Genomic DNA, 10,038 nt, shown 5'->3' with positions numbered 1-10,038 from the left:
GACTTAAACCTTAATTAACTTAAAATAATGTTACTAATAATAAAATATATGTTATAAAATAATCGGTAAACTGCGGCCCGCGAAATATTTACTCTGTTTAATTAGAAATGAAAAGCAAAAAAGGTGTTATGAATATTTCACAGAATATTCGAAGCTTGCACTAGATTTTTGATACCTACTATAAAGTGTGGAGATTTCGGCTTACACTTTAAGATATTATAACAAAATACTTGTCGAATAGCCGACCCTTATACTTTGAAAAAAGCTCAAAAACTTATTATGCTAGTTGTTTTATAAAGCTTTTTACCAGATAATGTTTTTTTTTTACAGGTTAACTTCGATAATAATTTTTTTAAGCTTATATTAAAAGTTGACAACTTATACTTAGGTTTAAATGTTAATTTTAACATTATAAATAAATTTCTTCAAATATGATAAAAGGACAACAACTTCGAAGTAATACTTATTTAAAAACAATAGTGGTTGTAGGTCTAATTAACTAGATTGTAAAATAATGAAATTACATATCAAAAGATAATCAAATAAACTACTAAATTTCAAATCTTGTATTAGCCATATCTCTTAAACATCTATAATATTTCAGAAATGCTTATTATGTTTGTAGGCATTAGTTAGAATTAAAACAAGTTTTTTGTTATTTTTAAACATGTGTTAATTTTATAGGTGTGGCTCTATAAATATTTATAAAGAATTTGAATAGTCGTGCACCATCTACATCAAAAATGTATATAAAAAACGTTGCCATATCAGGTCCACCGACTATTGAAGTTGCTGAACCTTATTATAGAACATGAAGAGTGTAGGACTGATTTTTTTCGGAATTAAACTGAATCATAAAAATTTAAAGCACCACGTACAAAAAAGTATTGTTTTGTCATGTAAGAAAGCAAATTTATTACAATATACTAAGTAACATGCTTATATTAATTTAGCTATAGTTTGCAAATACAGAGGAATTATAAAGTTTCCCTTTGTTTTTTTATTAAACAATTTTGTTTGAAATCAACGAAAGATTGATAGTAACAACCAAATTTACAGAGAACTACACATTGAAGGAGATTGTATACTTTTGTATATTTATAAATCTACAATGCACAATTTTCGAAAGTGGTGATACTGTAAATTTGCTTACGCTCTATAGTTTACTTGTGTCTTATAAGGGAGCATTTTGTTATAAAACTAGTGTGGTAAAGTTTGTTCTCTTCAGTGATCTTTCGGAATAACAACTGTTAGCCTTTTGACAACTATGATCGTAGGTACAACTTACGAGAAATTTGAAATTTATACTGGATACAGTAAAAAAAAGTGATAAAGAAATACTAATTTGATAAAATGAATTAAATAACTGAGAATTTTCGTTAGTTAAATCAAATTGAAATGCTCCAGCCCTCCAGGGCCAAATTTTTCCACATTGGGCCGCCGATTAAAACAATTGCCCGTTAAATAAACTTAGTTCAAAGTTTATACCATCTGTATTTCTACCGACTTGAAAACTCGATGTCGTTATTTCGTATTAACAAATTAAATTTAAGTTACATTTGAAATATTTTTACAAAAACGGTTTTACATACCATACATCAGTAACAATCTGCACAACAAAAATGAAGTAAACAAGATAAAATATATACAAAATATCAATAGTTATTCAACATATTTAATAAATAAATACAATTGAATAGTAAAGTATAGCTGGTATTACAAACAAAAAGCTCATTTGTTAATTTAGGCATCAAGAAATTTATCATAACAAAGTTCCTTAAGCTTGACACAAGTAAGGTGATTGACGCCCCTTGGCAATTGTTTGACTGCTACTTGGACACGTGTTCTCAGCAGGACTATCAGAACTAAAATGCTCAAATAGTGACTGTGTCGTCACTTAGGTCTGGTCTTTAAGTCAAATCTAACTATAAATTGTACCTTATTTTAGTAAACGTCTTCAGAGCGCTTAGTTATAGTTGTTTTTAGTGTGAAATTTTTAGATTTCAATTGATTTTAATAAGCTTAGTTAAGGGAACGCATTTTGCATTTAGATAGTAATGTTTTAAAACTTCTATCTAAACAAATTAACTCGAAAAGTAGATTTACGACTTTTTATGCTGTAAATTATATATACGTTTATATAAATAACAAATTTCTTGGACTAGTTCTGTTAAAAAGGGACGTTATAAATAAATAAATTGTTAAACTAAATCTGTTTTAGTTGTTTAAATCAAAGGTATAGAATACTCTATAAAAATACCATTAAATTTCGTATTATTATTTTTTCACTAAATTCTTATATTTTTGATTATTTTTAAATATTATAAGAACAGATCAAAAATAAAATTATCAAATTATGTATAAGGAAATTAAAGTATAGTAGAAGTTAATAACAAAGAATTTTATGATGTTGTAAATAGCAATGTTTTATGTTTACTTCATTATATTCGCAAAATATAAATCTAAATTATTTAAAAATGCATTGATAAAAGAGTTAGAGTTACAAGAATTAATAAACAGTGACTTTTTTTAGCAAGTACATTTAGTACTGATAGATCCATGTAGCTGTAAAACTAAAAGTAATAATTATGAGTTTTATCAAAGACGTTCTTAAAAAAGTCTTATGATGCTCCAGCTAATAAAATATATTTGAAATCATTGTTATTAGTGATTAAAGTTTGTATTAAGTTATATACAATTATTACAACTACCTACCGTAATTTACTATAACATCATAATGGTAAAAAGCACAACTCAGACTTAATTAGGTATTCTTGTATAAAATTCTGTATCAATATTGAATACTGACAACATAATAAAAAAGAATTCAACGAGTTGCTGATAATATATTTTAATTATTTCTATCTCCTTAATAAAAAAAAGACATTTTTTTTTGTTTTTTATTAACATCGTGAGGCATAAATACTTTAAAAACAAATACAAACACAAAGTTTCTTAACCAATCTTGGGCAGATATCTTGGGCAAAACAGGAAACATTCATCGAGTTTACTTACGGTTTGATTTTCGTTTTCTTTTGAATGTCCAATTAAATGCAGAAGTTGCAGCTTTGAAAGTATATTATTTAGAGTAAATTTATTTACATTTTTAAAAGTTAGTTTTTCTGAAACTATCATTTTTATTAAAGTTTAGAAAAAAAATTCCTTAAATCATTTAAAAAGATTGATTTGTCAATCACCAGAAAATTGCACAACTATTTAATAAAAACTTTAGTTGTTACTGAATGAGATCTAAAGTCATTCCAACCAAAATTTCATATACGTTTTTTTCAAGTAAATTAGAATAATAGAAATAACTAACGATTAATTTGCCGTCATTTTAGTGTTTAAATAAAAAAGTACTAAGTATTATCTTTAAAGGTTTAAAATATCAACTTACTACAACATTAAAACTAACCATATTTATATATCAAAAAAATTTCTTTGAAGAAACCAGGTCGCTTTCTTTTAGTTTTTGAAGGCTCATTAACTTGCTTTAAACCTGCTATATATTAATGTTTTACTACAAACTTAAATAGCCTTAAAACATTTCAAACTTACAAAGTTTTGGTCTTTTATCATCATAATTGTTGCTTGTATCCCTGTTTAATATACTTGTTTACTTTAAACTTAATTTTTTCATCAATTTAAAACGAATTAATTGGTATGGTTTTGAAAAAAAGTTACAATAGCTCATAGATTAGAGTTTGATATATTTTTATGTGAAATTTTTAAAGAAGCAGTTTGTGTTTTACTAACGTCATTTTTCTTTTGGTGCAAACTTTGCTGTTTTCATTCTCACTATAATATCAAAAACTTTTGGTGTTAGATTAAGTGATAAATAAAATATATAAAAAATAAAATAATATCTTCTGTTATATAAATTTATAATTAATTGCAAGCTAGACTTTGTAATACTTACAGTTTCAACTCATTTTTTGGATAGTCGATCAAAGAACTTTTTCTTCTTTTAAATTGTTCTGTTGATTGAGTTGATCCAGATTCGCTGTAAAATTAATAGCAATACGTATTACTGATTATACTGGTGATTTAATATTTTTGACATATAGGAAAACGCTTACCAAGGTGTACGACGTTTTCTTGAATTTTTTTTGTTATGAGTACTAATACGTTTTTTTTCGCCAGTTGAAGACTTCAAACAAGTATCTTCGGCTTTGAAATCTTGTAAAGTGGTTAAATCAACTGAAGAGGTTGATTTTGGAGTACTAGTGGTTGCCGGTTCGCTTATAGTAGATATGCTACATTGCGATGAAGTGGCTTTTAGAGAGGAACCTGAAGATTTTTGAGCGAGGTTGTTCAGTTCCGCAATTGACACATTTGTGTTGCCTTTTACTAAAGAGTCGACAAAGTTTTCGACATCTTCCGATTCGATACTTGAATTTGACGAAATTGGTGATATTTTTTTCAGTAAAGGCTTATTGTATGTAGGGTATACGTGGTGTGATTTACATTTTCTTACCACTTTCTTAAAGTTTATAGGCGCATGACTTTGGCTGATAAGTTCTTCAGACCTTGATTTATGATTCAGTCCAGTACAATTTCGGAAGCTAACTGGTACCTCAACTTCATTTGTAGCTTCTTTAATTAAAGTTTCTAAAATATTACTTTGCTCCCAGATCTCAGCTAGCGACTTCGCTTCTCCAACATCGGATTCGCTGTTGTTGCACCAACCAGAGCTTGGCATCGGAACATTGTATTCTACTTCTTCCTCTTCTTCTTTTGAATTTTTCAGCTCTGAAATAAGCTGAAGAAACAAACTATTAATTTTTTGTGCCGAACTCATCTGGGATTGCTCATTCAAAGTAGATTTATGGTGACTTTCATTTTTGTCAGTTTTTGCGCTTGGCACTAGGATGGGTTGGTTAGCTTGAAGTTTGTTAGAAGTTAGAGTTGAGTTGTTTGTTAAGTTATTTGACGATGTTGGTTTTCTGAACTTAAATGGAAGCAGTTCTGACGACTGGGAAGGATTTTCATCTTGCATAAGTGCTATAAATTTGAATTTTTTAAAAACTGATAATACTAATTAATATTACTCTTTACATAAAAAATACTAATTTACACCTGTTTTTGCCGTATATAACCTATTAATACGTTAATAAGTATCTTAATATTTTCTTTGTATTTTCAATAACTTATAATTTTTTGCATGTTTCGTTCATATTTTTGTCTTCTTTTATTGAATACAAAATATATTTTATAAATTAAATACAAACTTAAGCTTTAAATATTTTTAACCTATACAATTAGATAGATTAAAAAGGACACAAAAGTTTTTTTTTAATTTATTTTAACAAAAAATAATTAAAAGTTTTTACTAACTTGCTTTTATCTTCTTATAGATATAGTAAGCGTTAGGCACCATGATATCCTTCATATACGTACCTACCATGTAGTCACTGAAAACAATTATCATATCTTGTTTAATTGGTAAACAAAAAGTTAACTTTGATTTGATATTTAATTTAAATCATAATAACTTATAAACTATGAATATAAATTTATAACTAACATTTTTTGTAAACTAATAATTAATATTATAAATGCAAGCTTTTTATATTCTATTACAACATTTAAACAAGAAAAGTTGTTATAACTTAGTATACTTACCATATACTGATTTCAACACTTTAAGTATATGGTACGGTTTAAAAATTAGCTGATCGTGATAAATATCTAGATCGATATAATTGATATATTGTTAACAAACCGTTCGGCATCTTCGTTAAAACCTTCCTTTTCGTTCCAGCTAAACTGGAAAAATGAAACTAGGCTGTTCAACTCCGTGTGATTTTCAAACTTCAAATTGTCTTCTGTATAATACAAATTAAATATCAGTAGTTTCAACTGAATTTGTAGTTAGATTATGAGCCTTTAACTTTATAAATTAAAATTTAAAAACGCTAAGTTTTTAAGAAAATTCAAATAAAAGTCTGTGACATGAATATTTTCAGTAGTTAAGTAATACTTTCAAACAAAAATGTTTTATTATGTTAGAGCTCTTTATCAAATAAAATATGATATTTGTTCTATTAAAATATTTAAATACTGGTGTTTTCTCATTATTTTTCTACATAATGTAGTTGACTGTTATTAAAAAACTATGCATTTTCTAAAGAATCTAAAAACGTACAGCGAAGTTGTATCAATACAGAAAAAGAATAGCTTTTTAAAAAATAAATCATTTGATATACAAACTAACATACTAGCTATCATTACTTTAAGTATTCCTATACAAAAACTGTTTTATAAATGTAAACTTGACAAATTTGCTCAAGATTCAAATTTTGTAAAATAATACACAAAAACTTTTAACAAATAGTTTTAATACTTCTTTTAGATGAAGTCTTTATTATCTTTGCGAAGATATAAATAATTCAGTTAATTTTTATAATTTTTGTTTTTCTTAACACGTACTTTATTAAAGCTTTTTATCCCATGTGTTTAAATAACGTAAGTAATTTAGTAGCGATATTACCAAGAATTAATATTTTTTAAAACTTTTTGTTGCCGCGTATTTTAAAATCAAAAACATAGTCTGAAGATTGTTGCTTCACAAGCAAAAAAAATTATGCGCAGTAGAAATATAATTTTTTTTTTTAAGTTGCTTTTAAAAAGTCATATCTAAAGTATTAATTAGTGAAGGATTATAAGAACAGTAGGTTAATTATTTTACTTAAAGTTAAAAAAAAAAGAAAATATAGAAATTTCAACAAAGGATTGATCATACCAATTCAATCATTATACCATAAGCATTCGGTCTCAGTCTACCGAAGACTTGTCGTCTAGTGATAAAATTAGTATGATCAACTCTTTGTTAAACTTGAGCTTGTCTCACGGCATACGAAAGTCCAGGCTTCTGTCCTGCAGAATTTCGCCTATATTTTTGTTAAAAAAATTGTAATAATATTGTTTTCTTGTTTATACAATGCTTAAAAAATTTAGGAAGTTTATCAAGTTCGAAAAACAAAATTTTCAGCTAAAAACGTTATTTTAAGAAATATCGAAAATAATTGTTATATATCTAAATAAAATAAGTCTCTTCAACTGAAAGTTTTTTTTTTAACAGTAAAATATCATTGGAGGGTTTGTGTATATAAATTTTTTTATAAGAAACACTGTTGTTAGTAAAACTTTATTTTATAGATAAAGAATATTGAAAATCTGTTTTTAGAAAGTACTTTGAGCAAAAACAACTAAAACATAAACACAAATAAAAAAAAAGTTAAAATTTGAAACTTTATCCAATAGAACTGATCAGTTTAATAAATAGATTTCCACTCGTAGTTTGAATAATTAAATTAACTTTATTTATTACCTATGGTAAAAGAGCAAGGGGTATATATACTTTAGGGAAACTTAATTCTAAACAACAACTATCAAATAAAACAAATTAATGACCACATTTAATGCGAGTATTTAGTCATAGTAACTAAAACAGATTTTCATAAACAGTTTCAAACTCTTTTTATCTCACTCTAATTGCTAGTATTTGCATATTTGATTTTAAAAAATTATACCAAAAAAACAAAGTGCAAAAACACAAAAGAGTCTCACCGTGGTTCACCCACTCAATCTTATTGCCTGTGATTTGAATAAGACGGGGTCCTTGGTACGTAGATATCTCTTCAGACATGATTTTATCCGAGTGTTCTGTTGTTTTTTATGAAATTATTTATAAAAATAATAAAGTAAAGTCTAACTAGCTTTACAAACTAAAAAGTTTTAATTTACTTTAAAACCGAAAAGTAATGTTTTCAGTAAAACAATTTATAAAAAGTTTATGGTTTATTAACTAGCATTCAAAAAATTTAAATATTATAGATAAAACCAATGAAAAGTCTTACCTTTGTAAGAGTGTGTTAAAATTTATTAAAACTTACCAAGCATACTTGATGAAACATCGCTGTTTGGTTTGGGGTGAATGTTGATAAGATATTCTTTCACCAGTTGCCTATTATAAAAGAGAGGATTTGTTCTACAAAAGGTAAAAGTGACCCTAAAACCATGGACTTCACCTGCAAAAAATTATATTCAAGATAATTTTTAATTTTGCTTCAGATATATTTTAGCTAAGTTATCAATGTTTTTCAAACTATACAAAATAATAGTTTTAGTCTAAATACAATACAATAAATGTATATATAAAGCTTTTTCAAAAACAAACTATCACAAAAGGTTTTTAAGTTCGCTTTAATAAATAAATACTTACTGTCCTCTATGGAGTGACTGCTTCCATTAAAAGGTATCAGCTCATACTTTACATCCTCAATATAAGTTAGTAGCTGGCGCTCCTCGTTTCGTATCAAAGAGCTAAATATTGGGCTGCAGTTTAGCAGCACAGATTTCCAGAAATCATCTGGACGTCTCCTTCTGCTTAGCCCAGGCTTATTAACTGAGTAAAATTGTTTTGTCTTTTTGAAGACACAAACATTGTACTATTTTTTTGTTTTTTGTTAGTTAGTTTTTTTACCAAATTTTTTAAAGTTTCTATATTTGGTATATTGTTACGAAAAATCAAATAATATAAGCTAATGAAACTAATCTTTAAAGAATATTTTTACGCGATTAGTTTTAGTTTAAAGAATACTGTAGAGATTTTATATTCAATTCTGGTGTTAAAAAAAAAAGCAAATTTCTTGCCAAACTTAAATTTAATTTTCAAGCAACGTTTTCTTTTTTCAATTTTGTTAGTAAACTTTTTTAAGCTTGTATAAGTTTATTAAAGTAAATAATTTTAGCTTAACTTTTTATTTTGAAAACAATTGTAGATTTAAACTTCATTTGAGAGACGAAATAATAAACTGATTTGGCTTATTAAAAAACAATTATTTGTTTTACAAAACTAATTAAAGTTCTTAGTTCTTTAAACGTTATTAATGTTTCAAACACTAATAAAACTACGCAGAAAAATTTCTTGGTTTAAATTTAAAACAAATAAGACTGCATACAATTATCAATACCAATTATTTGTTTTAAATTTAAACTAAGAAATTAAAACTATCAAACTATTATTTTTAGTAAACTTAGTTTTTATTTTTCAAGACTGCATACAATTATCAATACCAATTAAAAAATAAAAAACTAAGTTTACTAAAAATAATAGTTTAATAGTTTACTAAAAACTTTGTTTTAACAAGTTTACTACTACTTTGAGTTTTAAAATACAGTAATTATAAAATATTAACTTCAAATGTTGTTATATAGAGGGAAGTTAAATTAGTTGCAAAATTAAATAAAAAGATCCTTTTTATGACTTTAAATTCAAATAATTTAAAATCACATAGATTCATATTAATTTTATAGAATACTTCAAAAACTAAAGCAAGAATCAATGCATGTAAACCTATGAAAGTATTAGAAATAATATTTAACTGACCTTATTATCATACTAGATTGTTTTTGATTATTGTATAAAGTTTTAATCGTTTTAAAAAAACAAGTTGCTAAACTAAAATCTTTAAGTAATAAAAAAAATTGACTAAAAGTGTAGGTAAATAAAGAAAATAAAACCTATTGTAAGCCCTTTACAATACTTGCTGAGTCTTTGAAAAGATTCACAGTCACTTGACTCCAAGCCAGACTGCTTTATGGCTTCGACTGTACTTTTCAGCCTTGCGCTTTAAAAATTAATGGTAAGCAGTTATGTTTTATACAGTTTTTTGAAAAACTAGTAGCTGTAATACAAGTAGAAACGAACTTAACAAAAAATTGAGAAACTTTAAGTTTTTGACTTTTAAATGAGTATGATATTTTTTTTCCATAACAACTTACACCAAACAACAAAAAAGCAGATTTAAATTTAACTAAAAGTATAATTTTAAATAAAATAAATTAGAATCTTTATTGATCACTTAATAATGTTTTTTAATATTTTTCTATAGTCATAACTAAAACTACAATTAGCTGTGTTAAGAAGTTTACCAATAAGGTTTAAACTTTTACAAATAGTTATCTGCTGAACTCAACTAACTTGCGTTTTTCGCTCTGCCCTGAACGTAAGATGCAGCTTCTTAGGTTCAA

Source organism: Thalia democratica, chromosome 5, assembly GCF_965202585.1.
Source record: "Thalia democratica chromosome 5, ktThaDemo2.hap1.1, whole genome shotgun sequence".
In the NCBI taxonomy this organism is placed as follows: Eukaryota; Metazoa; Chordata; class Thaliacea; order Salpida; family Salpidae; genus Thalia; species Thalia democratica.
The sequence above is the reverse complement of the archived record's forward strand: the minus strand, read 5'-3'. Positions refer to the sequence as shown.